Source organism: Triplophysa dalaica, chromosome 23 (assembly GCF_015846415.1).
Source record: "Triplophysa dalaica isolate WHDGS20190420 chromosome 23, ASM1584641v1, whole genome shotgun sequence".
Classification (NCBI taxonomy): Eukaryota; Metazoa; Chordata; class Actinopteri; order Cypriniformes; family Nemacheilidae; genus Triplophysa; species Triplophysa dalaica.
In genome coordinates this window covers 6,339,925-6,355,128 of record NC_079564.1, presented here as the reverse complement: position 1 = coordinate 6,355,128, position 15,204 = coordinate 6,339,925, and positions in this window count along the sequence as shown.

Genomic DNA, 15,204 nt, shown 5'->3' with positions numbered 1-15,204 from the left:
ATTCACAAAAAAAACACATTTTCACACATTTATATATGTCGGTATTATCACTCGTATGCAGAAATGATAAAGTACTGGCATAACACTGAGCTCAAAACAACAGATTAACACCAGATTTATTTAAAATGAGTCATCTAAAACTTTACAAGTGTACATTTGATCGTTTTTTGTCTTTTATGACTAAATACGGTCCTCACAAACCAATTTCCAGACGTAGTTGGAAATCATCGCTTCATCCCACCTTCCCCACAGAAGTTTCTAGAATTTTCTGACAGTGAAAATCAGAAAATATTTTTAAAAATTTGTTCAGTTTTTGTTTATTTGCAATACCGATATAATGTAATTATTTATATAAACAAAAATTTTACTTGAGCTTAATGTACACTAAAACATTTATGCTCCATGAATATAAATATTACCACAATAATTAGGACCACAGAATTGTACAAGAACGATAAAAAGGTCAGGCGAAACAAACATTTGTTACACATTGTTACTTTCTTGCAATTCTATACTTTGCATGTTCCAAACATTTTGATTAGGTTCTTCAGCATATCTTTAAGAGCAACGCAGATAAGCCAGCAGAAGTCAAACACAGTTGAGTGTGTCTCAGATCATGTCAGCAGGAACTTCCTCATTGCAATGTTTACATGCTGCACACGTGCTTTCCAAGTCTCTTCTGAGTTTTATCAGTAAAATGGGCGGTTTTCACAATGCTGATAACAACGCCTTGCATATTTGTGTTTGACATCAAACTTCCAAAATAACAAGGGGAGAATGTTGGTGCGTTGTTTTGCATGTGCTTAGATTAAAACACACAGACACATAATTGATGAGTGTGCATTTTGTGGTTTTCCTTCTGAAACTAAAATTGTTTTTAATCTGTGGGAAAACAACAGTTATATATTATGCCCGTTTACTTCTATGTGCACGTTCTAAGAAATCTGTTATGTTTGTGTAACATTTTTTTTTAATTACAGTTTTCTATTTAATTATCTTTTCTTTTCCTCTTTCTCATAAAGTCAGAAAGTGCTTCCTCACTATATGGAGAAGGTGGTTTCCAAGTTACTTTCCAAAGGCTAAATATCAGTTTCCACCTAAATAGGAGGAGTAAACAGACATTGACCGAAACCTCCATGAGACGTCACACTCTACCTCTGAGAAAGGGAAACTAAAGACACTGCAAAGTTTCCTGCTAAACCAGAGTACTTCCTTATTACTGACACACTTGCAAAGCATGTTTGTCCCTTTAAATAGACACTGGAATAACAAGCTGTGTTTGAACATCTCACTATAGCTGGATAATGCTCCATTCCATGCTTACACAGTAGCTGTTGAACAGGAATCTGACTTTCTTACTTATAAACCGATACAGGCATATTTATAGCTCTGGATGACTAACCGAAATGATATGAATCACACCTTTAAGAAGCAATAAGTTTTAATTCTTTACGATTATAGAATTTCATAAACCATTTCTTATTCTTGTTTAAGAAAATGTACTAGATACTTTTTAAATTGATTTATAAAACAGCAAGTATATAATGTAAATAATGTGAACAGATGAAAATGTCACAGGCCTTGCTTTTTTGTAGTGTAGGTTTTCTTCATAGATGTGAAAAAGCTCCACAGTATAGGGCTGATAAGATCAAACCATTCAAATGTGCGATCAACCACACAGCAATCTTTCACAATAACCATAGATTATGAAACATTTACCAGAAAAATTCAGCTTGTAAAAGAGATCTGCCACACTGAAAAGTTCTTGCAAGGCCCGTATCTCAATAACTAGCAATACAAAACAAGTAAGATGTTACCGGGGCATGTTGTCACAAAAGGTGTATCACAAATTGATTTTCTTTCGAATGCACAGCTGGAAAAGCAATTCTGCAACCAATACCGAAAGGTATGTGGGAATAAAGAAAACCGCTTGAACAAATATAAATAAATAAACAACCTAAGAAATATTCACTTAAGTATGTAACCACTAATCCCAGTTTTCCTTACTACATCTAGCATCAACCGAATCCCTACTAATGTCTGAATTATTCAAAATAGAAACCTATTTCACACTTAACATACCTGACCACAAACACGTTACTCAACAGGATACTGTGACTTCTACATGCTATTTCATTTGCACTTGGTCTTCCCTTTGCACAGGGAATGTGTGTGTGTGAAAGAGCGAGAGGACTGAGTTTGGCAGGACCTCAGCACTGTGTTGTAACCAAGGCTACAACAACGTGCAGGCCAACCGCAGGTGCCGCGGCAACAACAGTGTTTCCCAATTAGGGACCCTGAAAGAGGCCCAATGATGAAATGTGCCCCTGGGCTGCGCTGGGTTAACTAAATGGATCCACAGTCATTTAAAGTTAACAAAAGGCTGACTCGGGAGGCGATTGAATGGCTTGCGAAAGAAGTGATCGCCCACCCCCGTCTCCATGTCTCGCTCTCATTTATATTGCATAGTAGAGGACGTGGTTTAATACAGGGGGGCCGATTGAAAATAACGTTCCCCCCCCACAAGGCAAATCTATCACTGATGGTTAGCAGTTTTCAACAGGACACTGACACCGCAATGAGATTAAATACATCCAGGGGGAAGAAGACACTGTCACTTTGGCTAAAGACATGAATTTTTAAGGCTAAAAAGCACACAGGTGAAAACTCAACAAAAAGCTTACGCACAAATACTCTCACACTAAAACCAGCTTTGCCCTCGGAGCCTGAGAAAGGAACCAAGTTGTCCTGTTTGCCGAGGGCCAGTGTCCAAACATCCGTTTCTACAAAGGACCTATTGAGAGTACACCCAGGTTAAAGTCTTTTCGAAAACCCTGTTTATAAGCACTAGAAAAGAGGTACAGCCGGGACTGAGACTAAAACCAGCAGGCTTTACACTCCCCGCTTCACTGCCAGCCTCAACGCACATACTGGCTGTTGTGCTGACACTTTCTTTTACTCCCTCTCCCTTCCTGGTGAACAATCGGCAGGGAGGTGCAGGAGAGGAAGTAGCCAGGCAGGGTTGTGAGCAGGAGGGAGGAGTGGCCCCCTCTCTTTTCCATGTGAAGGACAAGTCTGTTTGAGCGTCAGTCTGGGGCCGTGATTGTGTTCGGCGCCTGGTTGCGTCTCACAGAAGACCCCCATTAATCACTGAAGCAGGTCTCTCTCTCTCTTTCTCTCTCTGCCCTTACGCAATCCACTACGCACAACCAGGACCCCACACACAGAAGAGGCATGTGTGCTCACATTTGGCACACTTTAAAATGCAAACACACAGTAGCTTATTCGGTGAACATCCACTTTGCATTGTTAAAATAGATCTGTGTTATGACGATTTACGCTTAAAAAGTGTCATTACTTAATTTTTTTCCTTTTACAATTTATGCCAATAAAACAATGCGTCATTTTTGTTTAGAGATGCAGTCATCTCTGTCTCCTTCAAAAACACAGACCGTACCTGCCAGAATTGCACCGTGCAAACTGCGTCTGCGCAGATATTGTAGGCGCGTTTCCACCATAACCTTATTTGCATAATTCCTTTAGTGAATCGGCACTAAAGCATTGCAGAAACCAAGTACAAATAAACGGTAACTCCAGCGGGCGCGATTCATTCTTTGTGAATTCCCCCCACAGGATACATCTCGTTCATACACGCATACTTGAAACACAACACACAAACATAAAAAACATCTTTCATACGCTGACGTTGCTTTCGGCTTCGAGTTTCCCTACCTCTCTCACTTGCACACACAGAGGTTCGTTCCCACAATCATTTATTTACTGGACATGTGCGGGTAAACAGCTTGTAAAAGCATTTCATGAATGCAATAAATACTATTTGGAAAAGCTGCAATGTTCTTTTAATCCTCTTGCAATGAGGTGGAGAATGTCAAATAGCTGGCAATCCAACCTGACGAGGGCACTGGAATTGTTGGTGTGTTCATATGAGGATTGTTTACTTTTAACCGCTAAAAGCTGGATACAGATTCCTCGTCCTAAAAAAACTGAATGTTAGATAATTCTCACCAGTTCTAAAAACATTATGGATAAGTCAGTTATCTCATGATAAAGCAATATTCTGCAATATCACATATTTGCTTAATATTTTTTAACTTTGTCGATTGGGAATTTGATACACATTAGCTTTTGTATCACCCTCACAGGTTTTTTGGGGAAAAGTCATTTTACTCATTTTAATCAGCGTCATGTCTCCACTTGGTAATTTCTAATGGTCCTGTGGTGACAAATGCATTTTATGAAGTATAAATATTGCATGTATAGCCTCGGAATTAATAGACTCTAAATTAATAGTTTAAAATAGTTTTAGATGGAGCATACACGGGCATGCCATATTTTCAAAGTGTTTTATTTCAACTACACATTTTTAATGTGGAATGTATCAGTTAGTAAAATGTTCCTGCTCATGTTAGATGCTATTCAGACCTGGACTCAAACAAGCAGCGTGACTTAAAATACCACAGAACCAGATCATAACATCACAGCACCAGCAGTGATTTGCCAATGTTTTCCAGCTCATTTGGTGGAGAAATGTGTGGTGTTTCCTTTCATGGCAGCCAACCCATCTGTGCATACAAACAAGCTGCACGAGGACACAGCTAAGGTCATTTTCTATATAAAAATAGGAAACTCATCCCTGATTCTTCACACACAGGATGATGATGATTTGCTAAACTACAATAAAATGCATATTTTTTACATTGCCAACTTGCCTGTTATCTCTCTTTAAGCAATGCCACAATAACACTGATGCAGAATTGACTTTAGATAAGCACGAGGAGCACATTTTACCACTAACTTCCTGTCACTCACCTCCCCTAATACACCTCTCTAATGATAATTTATAGACCAATGTCTAGCAGAGAGAGAGAGAGAGGGGGTGGTGCATTAGGTCAATGGCTTTCCACAGCATATAAACCCTCCTGAAATGAGCAATATTTGTAAAGCATCAAGGTGACATCGTCTCTTGAGTCTAGCGTCATGTATCTATACAAGCCTCTTCATAAATTCTGACAGTGCTTACATTGCACTCACAACACTTCATAAGAGTATGTGTGTGTACACATCTCATATATTAGTCCTTTTCCACGAGCGGATATTAATACTTAAAGGTAAATATCATGAGAATTTTTGTTAAAGGGATAGTTCACCTAAAAATGAAAGCTCTTTCATCATGTATTATCCCTCATGTCATTCCAAATCTGTATGACTGTCTTACTTCTAGGAAAAACAAAAGAAGATATTTTGAAGAATTTTAGAAAGCAAACAACATTGATGTCCATTGACAAAACCACTGAGGCATTTCTCAAAATATCTCTTGTGTTCAGCAGCAAAAAATAAGACAGGGTTTGAATGACACAAGGGTGAATATAGGGCATTATATAATTCTATAATATGAAGTAGCATGAAAATGACAGGAAGTGACAACTCAATTTGATCATAATGCTCACGCAATGCACAAGAGAAAAAAATATTTAAAAAATGTGTCATATGCAATAAAATATTAACAACATATTCGTTGTATTAAATATAATATAATGAAAGACAATGTACACATTTAGGAATGCACAGAGTTTCTACAATTGTGCCTGTTTTCAGGATTGTAACAGAAACAAACAAAACACAATAGTGGCATAAACAAGACAGAGAGACTAATGTCTGTCTGTTGTTCCTAGGCATGAAAAACATGTTTATCAGTGAAGTCATCATGTCAAAACAGATTATGGGAATTGGAATGATAATCCATGAGTACAGTATTAATTTGCTCAGCATTGAAATCTCATTCTGTACAGGAACATTTTGTTTTCAAAACATTGTTATTTTATTCAACTTCATAAAAAAATTGTGTTTGAAACTTAAACATAAAATAAATAGAGGCGAAACATTAAATAAATGAAACATTTCAATATTTTAAACCATTATTTAAAAAAGTGCATTATTTTATTATTACAAAAGATCTCTTTTTTATTAGTTTTGTGTAAATGCATGTATACCCATTTAAGCAACATCAAACATGCTCTTCTGATCTACATTTGCAGTGTTAAGACAGCATTAAATGTGATCATTTGCTAACAGTCTGTTCAGTCCCATCAAAACGGAAAAATGGGCATTTTGATATTCAGAGAATAACTTTGTAAACAGGCCTATATGGGTTGAGTGTGTGCATTAAGGGTGTCTATGTGAGGTCACTAATGGGTGTGGGGATATATTGCTGTGTTAGCTTAATGAAACTGCCTCTGGAAGCTCTCAATCCATCTGCGATGACTAATCAAACCATCACAGGCTGTTCATCATGCATATAATACACAGATCACAGACGCAGACATGAATCCATAACGGCTTATATGCAAGCAATAAAAACATCAAATAGACACTGATCTGTTTCAAATTCTATAATAAATCATTAAACACACAATTTATGTTTTGTGTTTGTTCAAAATAGTTAAATTTTTAGTTAATCCATACATTATTAAGATGAATTTAAACCTATACATTTAGAAATGCATATTGTTGCCCTGTATTGACCTAATGGGTCAGGAAAATGGTATTGTAATAAAAACAATCAAGAAAGTGGTATAATGCTATTAGCTGTTAGTTTGTGTTTTAGGAGAAAATAAAATTAAATGTGCCAGGGAACCATTATCCCCATAGACCAACTCTTTATGTACAACTGATTTAGCAGAACTGATTTACACAGATTAAAGTATGCTCGACAGACCATTAATCTGTCAGTGATTTAATATTCAGTGATGAAAGTAAGTAAGGCGGTGCAAATCATTGTGTTGTAACAAGATCATATCATCTATACAATGTTTTGTTTAACAAATAGTCTACTTCTTGATAGATATTTTTCACATACTTAATTTTAGATGATTAACATCATTAAGGAAAGCTACATTTAACAATAAAAAAGTGTGTGCTCCTTAGTAGAAATTATGTATCTCTATGAAGTTGCAACCAAATAATACATTTGTTTTTCATCTTATTATGTATCCTCAACAGATGTAGAGCGGATTATCTTGATAAATCCATTCCTCGTCTGTTTTTCTCTGTTTGCTGCTTTGCATTTAAATCTAGCAAACTGGCCTCTTTTATAAACTAGACCCGAAGTGAACATTAACAGGACACCGTATTTCATCAATATGTTTACAAGGTTCCTTCTATGTGTTTGACAAAGACATTCTTTATTTTACGATGCACAACTTGGACTGTCTTTCTGAACTTTTAATGAGGACATCAAATCACTTTTTTTTTTTTAAATGCAAGAAGCAATTCTTTAAAGACATCCTTCATATTTACGTCGTGTTTTCCAGTTGCACATGAAAACGTAAGCAAAATTGGATGAGATATTTAGATTTAGAGGGATTTGTTCAGCCAAAAATTACCAATCATGTCTCAAATATATTTTGAGAAATGTCTCGGTAGTTTTGTGTCCATACAATGGAAGTCAATAGGGGCCAATTGTGTTCGCTTGCCAATGTTCTTCAAAATATCTTTTGTGTTCTGCAGAAGGAAGAAAGCCATATTGGTTTGGAATGACATGAGTAAATAATAATAGAGTTTCCACTTTTAGGTGAACTTTTGCTTTAAGATATTCAGACATTTTTCAATTGACCTGATTTTGAATAAAATCTATTTTCTTGTATTAAGCAGACATAAAATGCAGATCGATTTATGCTTTAAGGGATATACTCTCTAAATCGTACACAATTTAATTTAATAAATTAGGTTAATTGTCTTGTTTTTGAGAAGTTTCAATATTTTCATTCTAAAACTAAATACTAATTAAGATTTTTATTTTTTTGCGGTCTATACATCAGTCTCCACCGACCCAACTGTCCGTGAATGCTGATCTTGTATTTTCATCTAATTGATTAACGTAAAGACTGCTGCATTCCGCTAGACCCGGGAAGCTGCTTTTTCAACCCTAACCACATGTTTGATCTCAAAAGATGACTCATGGTTTTTGTATTTGTTGCACAACCCTGACTCGTGTGTTTTTACTGGCACCTCACAGCTGTACGAAGGGGGTGTTTTATTTTTCCGCTGAAACAGTGCTCTCTTTGACCCCCTTCTCTCTCTTTCCTGGCCGCAGAATGATGAGATATGAGCGTGGGGTAGTAAATTAGAACAACGGGCAGTTTTCCACTGCACATACAAGAGGTGCTAATTTAGGCAATGTGGTCAACACAGAGTGTTGGGTGTGTCCCACCCTTCATAACCGTAGCCCTGTGCAAGCTGCAAGCTCTGGCAGATGGCTGTTTGCAGGGCAGCCAGATAATGATGGAGGATTAAACGCCTGACTCTCTAACCACATTCCCCTCCTGCATGTGTTTGTGTTCCCTCTTTAGTGAGAATTTATGTGTTCTGCGCCGCAAAGATAGATTGCCAGAAAAAAGCCTCGCAGAAAACTGCACTAATCTGCCAGCGATAATTCCCATTCAAGTGAGTGATTCTGGATTAATAAAAATGCTAATTCATAGAAATGGAATGGAGCGGCTCCCAGCGAGGAGGATTGTGGCATGTTTGCCCTCGACTCTATTAAAAAGACGAATCTGTGTGGGTGGCTTCTAACAAGCAGCTACATATCTCAAATAAATAAATAATATCATCGGGTGAGGGCACGCTTACCTGGGGATTAAAAAAGATGATTAACGTCTCTCAAGGCATGTTTACACCTGGTAGACAGCGTCGAGCGATTCGCAAGGGGTCATTTAGATATGTGTTGTTTAGATCTGGTGGTATCACCCGTCTCAGATGTGTCTGAACTTAAGTTCTGCATATTTGACGTGAAATAGATGTCAGTCAGTTCTGAGACTGTGAAGTCTTGTGCAATGTTTTAAATTTGTAATATTTTTTTTAAATGGGAAATTAAAGGCTTTTCCAAAATCTGTTTCTTTTCTTTTTTTCCACTTGACAACTGTTGACACACAAGAAACAATAAAACATTTACTCCATAAATGCACAAAGTAAAGGCCAGCAAGTGTGTTGCAAGTGACTGAAAACGATTATTTTTGCCTTGCGATACAGTATATCTAAGGACCTTAAGAAATAGTGATGTGTGAAGGAACTATTTAATCACATTTTAAATTCTGAGCGACTTTTGACATTCTTGGTAAGGAGCAAAACTCAATTACCAGAAAAAGATGTGTTGGCTAAAATTAACTTCACTTTCCACCGGCATGTCACATTTGACCCGGGATTCCAATTTCAACCGGAGGAATCCTTGATCTCACCTGTGCATTCACTAGAAACATTATCCCATTACCAGCAGCCAAAGGTGATCGCTCACGGACAACATCCCACTATCTGAAATAGCTTGAGTTAAATATTAAGACGGCAGAGAATTCATCGGTATGGCCAGACTGTTCTTTTCTCACAGCACACAAACTCCTCCATACTCAGTATTCCAGAAATAAAGCAGGCCGGATCATTAGTCTCGGCACATAACTGCATAACTCATTCATTGCCCCTATGAATATTTTGGGAACATGATTTGTAAGCCAAACTGTCTGCCTAAGTTCTGTTTATTTAGAGTCAGCTTGGCTGAGACAGTACAGAGATCACTTAAAATAAAAAATGTTCTGTCTGTAATTTAAGACGGTGTTAGTACGTGATAGGAGCCAGTCGTAAAAACAAAGGATGGATGGTCTGTGTCCATCCAACAATCCGTTTTCTATTTGGACTAAAATGAGTTGGATTCAGTTTTACTCCTCCCCATTTGTTCAGTTTCAGCATAATTTTATCATTAGCTGTGTTAATCCAGCGCTGCGAGTTTAAATGAGGACAACGGGTGCGTCGATTTTTTTACTAGCAACATATGGTATGAGTGACATTTATAGTCGCGCTATAAGTCTGGTTCATGATCATGTTGCAAGCGCGCATACACAATCATGTTTTGTGCTCCTTTATCTGTTCAGAATGGCTCCCCGTGGAAAGTTTTTATGATGTATCACGCTGATGTCACAAGTCATGTTGGCGCTGAAGACAAATGTCGTCTTTGTTTCCTGTGAACCGCAGTTCTCACCTGCAACCAGACCGGAGCTGGCTAGCTGCCAGGGTTGTTCTTGGCGGAGTACACTGTGAACCAGGACCCTGTGTTCTGCTGCTGGGTTCCTGGGAGATGAGGCCCCAGAGGAGGATTTGCGGACCTGATAGGATTAGACTCCCTTTCTTTACACAACATTGATGAGGATAAGGAATCCGTAGAGCACTCAAGCACTCCAAAGCTTACCTAAGCATCAGATGCCTTCACTATGACAATTCTTCGCTTTTAGCCACAAATATACATATCAACAGCGGCGGGTCAGGATACAAAGAATATTCATGACCCAGATTTCAACTAAAAACAATGTTTTTGTAAATATACACAACAACAGCGTGGAGGCAAACTGGACGCCTTTGAAAACGATGCCGTTATTGATTCTGTGAAAACGATGAAAGCGTGTATGTGCTAAAATGGTGACGTCATGCATATTACATAGACAATGTTTGTTTATACAACCAAAACAACAAAACAGAATACTGTGTTTGTGTTGGTTGTGGCAAGTATTTTCAAGCTAATTTACATGATTTTTTACGATTTTAGGAAGATCTGATTTGACAAAAATGACATCAGGTTTCGGGGTGGGGTTTCGGGTGGTGCATTATTGCTTTTTTCTGTCTGCACAAAATCAGGTCAAGCGAAAAAACAACTAATGTGCTTTCACACTGTTTGTAAGCAAATTGACTTGAAAATCGTTTGTGAGAATTTATTGCACGCTGTTTTTTAAGTAAATTTACTTTAATTAGGTAAATTACAAAAAGTAAGTAAATCAAACTTTTTTACAGTGCGTATGAATTTTTATGAATTGGCCACCTCATAGTGACAAATTCCTGTGAGATCTGACTGAAGTGACAAATACTGAAAGAAAGTGAGTTATAGAAAAGCATTATATTGATACATTAACACATTCATTACAGTTTCATTCACCAAATATACACAACAGAATTGCTTACAGGATCACAGATAACATTACTGTCTACATTACATAAAAAACTATACCAATCCTTTGATATGAATCAACCAATATATATAACAATTTGACACTGTCTCAATTGAACTGCATTAAGAAAAGAGAGAGAGGGACATTGATTATTATCTATACAGTGAGCATTTTTCCTGATGAAAAAGCCAGGCATCTCTGAGCGGCATCTAGAACCACTCGATGTTAAAAATGCAAAGAGGGAGCACAGTTTTGTTCTTGGCCGTAGTCAAAGGTAAAACCTTGGTCTTGAAAGCGCTGCTGGAATATATGCCATTTTCAGAGCCCATCTTCAAAGGTTCAAAGAAGCAGGAAAAGGACTGTAATCAGGTCAAAAAGGGGCCATTTGAGGCCCAGAGAGCCCCAGCTCAGCACTGAGGAGCATGGAGCTGTTTAAGACAGTTATGTACTCCTGTCAGATAAGGTATGTGTCCCTTTTTGATCTTTCCTCACGGCTTTGATCAGTGGCTTTGCATGTGAGTGTGTGGTGTTCATTTAGACATCAGGCAGCAGGGCAAATAGAATGGACGGAAAGTTGAGAACAGGACATACAGATCTGCCTTTGGTCTTATGCTGTGGGGTCCTCAGATCTGAGCAATGGTGATTTTTGGGTCTCTGTGTAGAGCGTCCTTGAATTAAATGTCACAAATGTGTCACCTGGTGTGATTCCAATTAGACATACAAATTTATGACGATTTATGACTAGAAAATATCTGAAATAAATTAATTATTATGATTATTATAAATTCAAAGCAGCCTTTTACCTAGAATTTGTAAAAATGTTCTTTAGTTTAAACAATTTTAGGCTCTTACTGACTTTTCTTTATTATTTGTTCCAAGTCATTATTTTCAAAAACATGGTTTTAATAAAATTATTGTTTTGAAGTGAAAGAAATGCAATTCATTGGGAAATATTTTTTCAGACTAAAAGGTTTTTAAGATGTAGAAATATAAAATACAGTATAAAGAAGAAAAAATATGGCTCAAAAAATATGGTTCTAAATTAGCAATACAAGGATTACGCCTGACGTTTGCAATTTAACACCAAATAAACTGGTAAGAAACTCCCATCCAAAATTCCTTATGTCCATTACAAATTCCAATTTTCATGCCACCGATGCAGCTGTCGGATGCACACTGCTGATCTGTTGCATCCCTTTGAAACAGATTTTGGGAATCGTGAGCAAACTCCACTGAGCTAAATCTTCTCTGATTATGTGTGGCTGTCTGCCTCCTCTGATAAAAAAAGCTCTCTCCTTCCTCTCTGCCCAGCCCCCATCACGACATACTGTACCAGGATAACACAAAGAAACATTTCTCCTTGGAGTTAAAAGAAGAGAGATACCTATACTGTATTAAGCTATTTTGGTTTAAACTACTTCATCAAAAATGGAGCTGGATATTCATATGTAACATCCAGTTATTGCAACTGTTAACGATTGAGCTTTTAAATGAGCTCTTTTAATGAGTTTTGCAAGATCCCATTGGGAATTTAGACTAAATCTTTTAGTCTAGAGGTTATGGGTTTCCAGATTAGCAAGAGAAATTAAGATTTTAAAACAAAGAGTAGTTACAAATCCAGATTTGCAGGAAGAGCCCATTAAAGCGAACAGAGTAGAGCTGAGCATTGACCTCACTACCAGGGCATCAAGAGACTAGAAAAGGATCTGACTTCGGGAACATAATTTAAGTAGTCGCAGTCCATTCCTTAACCATCTGATTCATATCTGTCACAAAACTGAAATGTTATTTTGCAAAGTCTCATCTGATTGGTTGTCTTTACCGACTTCCAGTGTTGAAGACACCAAGGGATGTTGCATCATGTCACACAATGTCCTTAAATTTATAATAAATTTCTCGTCCTTCCTTTTTTTATGTAGGCCTACACAGTTTCTTTCTCTGTATACATTGGCATGGTTTAACCTTTCTGTTCTGCACTTTCTGTCTCGGATTTTCTTCACCAGTACGGCACTTCCTCAGACACTAAAAACATTAATAATTGTTTCTTGCATGGCTTAAATGCTACATTGTGGAACATATAAACACAATATACTTACAAAGTAATTTGCACTCTGCGGTCTTAATCTGAAGCTGTATGATACCAAACACGCTAAAAAAATTCCATGAACAGAAAAAAACATCCAGCAATCTACTGACAGAATCAATGTACTGCTGTGAATTCGCAATCTGTTGTCCAAAGAGTTGATGATCCACGGTGAAACAATCAAAGAAAGAAAGCTGATTAAAGCGCTAAGAAAAGGAGCACATAATGAACCTTAGAAAAAATGGACAATAAATTAAGTGTCATGCAAATGAGCGGAATGGCCATCATTCAGAACGCACTAAGAAGAGGTTCGAGGAGTCCATCAAATGCTTTAAAACCAAGGATCTTATCAGGTGTTAAAAGGGGATAGAGAACAAAAGCGCTCATTCTCTCACGTTCCTCTAATATCCAAACCTTGAGAAGATGGACTTAAGAGTGTTTAGTGCAGGTTTACAAGATCACAGAACTGCAAACGTCATCCACAGCATTGTGTTTGTGTTAAATAGCATCATTAAGACATTTGTGGTGCCTAAATCTTTGTTATCACAATGACTCGTTTGAAATGTTACCTGTTTGAATTGATTAACAATTCACAAATACAAATAGATAAACCTTAAAAATCTTTAACATCACATGGTGTGTTTTTTCTTTAAACGTTATTTCCAATGCAAACATAAAACAGAATTGAATATGTGAAGGCATAAAAACAAATTTAGAAATACAAACACAAACAAAGACCCTTTAAAAAGTTAATGATAGTCGTCAACATTCAGATCCCTGTGACCCAACGACTGCTTGATGATTTAACAACCATCCCAAACTTCAGAAGCTCTGTTGGAGACACAGGACGTGTGTAATGGAAGGCGAGTCCCTCCCTGTGGAGGTGAGGAGTACGTAGGGTGCTTCCTTTGGAGTCTGCTTGTTTTATTGTTATGAACAGGGAGGAGGAAACTTTAAATCAATCCAGTTCTCAGGCTCTTTAAAAGCAAAACTGGGCCTGCCAGCAAGAGGAAGTGCATCTGTCATGATCAATTACATCCAGGGTATGAATGTTTCCCAGTGGTTAAGTGGTGATCTTTATCTGTTTTGTGTATGTTTCTTGTTTACTAGAATAGACTAGAAGACTAGAATAAAATAGAGTACAGAAAGGTTTTAGGGTTTCTGACTTCTGCAGGCATTTTAGATCTGATGCAGCGTCAATAAAATATTCCATCAGCATCCTGAAGAACATTATTAATAACCCATTATTAATGGGTTACCCATTAAAAAGCCATTAAATCAAATTCAAATATCTATATCGGTCACCTACGGTATAGACTTGTGTTATGAGTGATAAGGGTGATGGTGATCGAGATGGTGGGGGTGTCACTAATTACCTCACATGAACCAACAAGTGCATAAGCGAGCAGTTATCTGTCCGTCCCCGAGCAACTTAAGTGGCGCTTTAAAACACAGAGTGCCTGAGAAGAGTTATTCAGTTTAACTCCCAGTGCTCTCTCAGAGTGAGGGTGCTTTCTGCTTCAACGGTCTTCACATACAGGGACAAATCAGACCGTCAGTTGACTCGGCAGATTGCCAGGTCACAGAGAGAGAGCGAGAACAAAAAGAGACCTTACCACCACGGGCTGTCATATATCTTCATACATTTCCTGTCATATGTCATACATCCATTTAAAAAGTGATAAAGTGGATCGTCACTGACTACTGCAAAGGATACCGGATCTGCAGATTTCTTTATTGGAATGCTTGTCCTTGACAAACTCTCTACCCCTTGCGTGTTTATAATATATTTTTAGGTAATTTGATAATTTTTTAAGCCAGCGGTTCTCAAACTGGCTGTAGGGGCCCTTTGTGTAGAGTGCCTCACAAATAAAAACTTTTAATCTTAAACTTAGAATTTTAAAACAGAGTCTGTTATGCTGGAACATCTATACTATTTGTTGGCGGTCTAATTGTTCTGATGTTTGATTGCATAACATTGATGCTAAATCTTTATAATTCATATAATGACACAAAATTTGTGGTCCCCAAGTTTCCATCTTGGGCCCCCCAGGGGACCCAGTTTTAGCTACCTATAAATGAATGGTATTCTCCATGTTTTGAACACATTTGAAAATA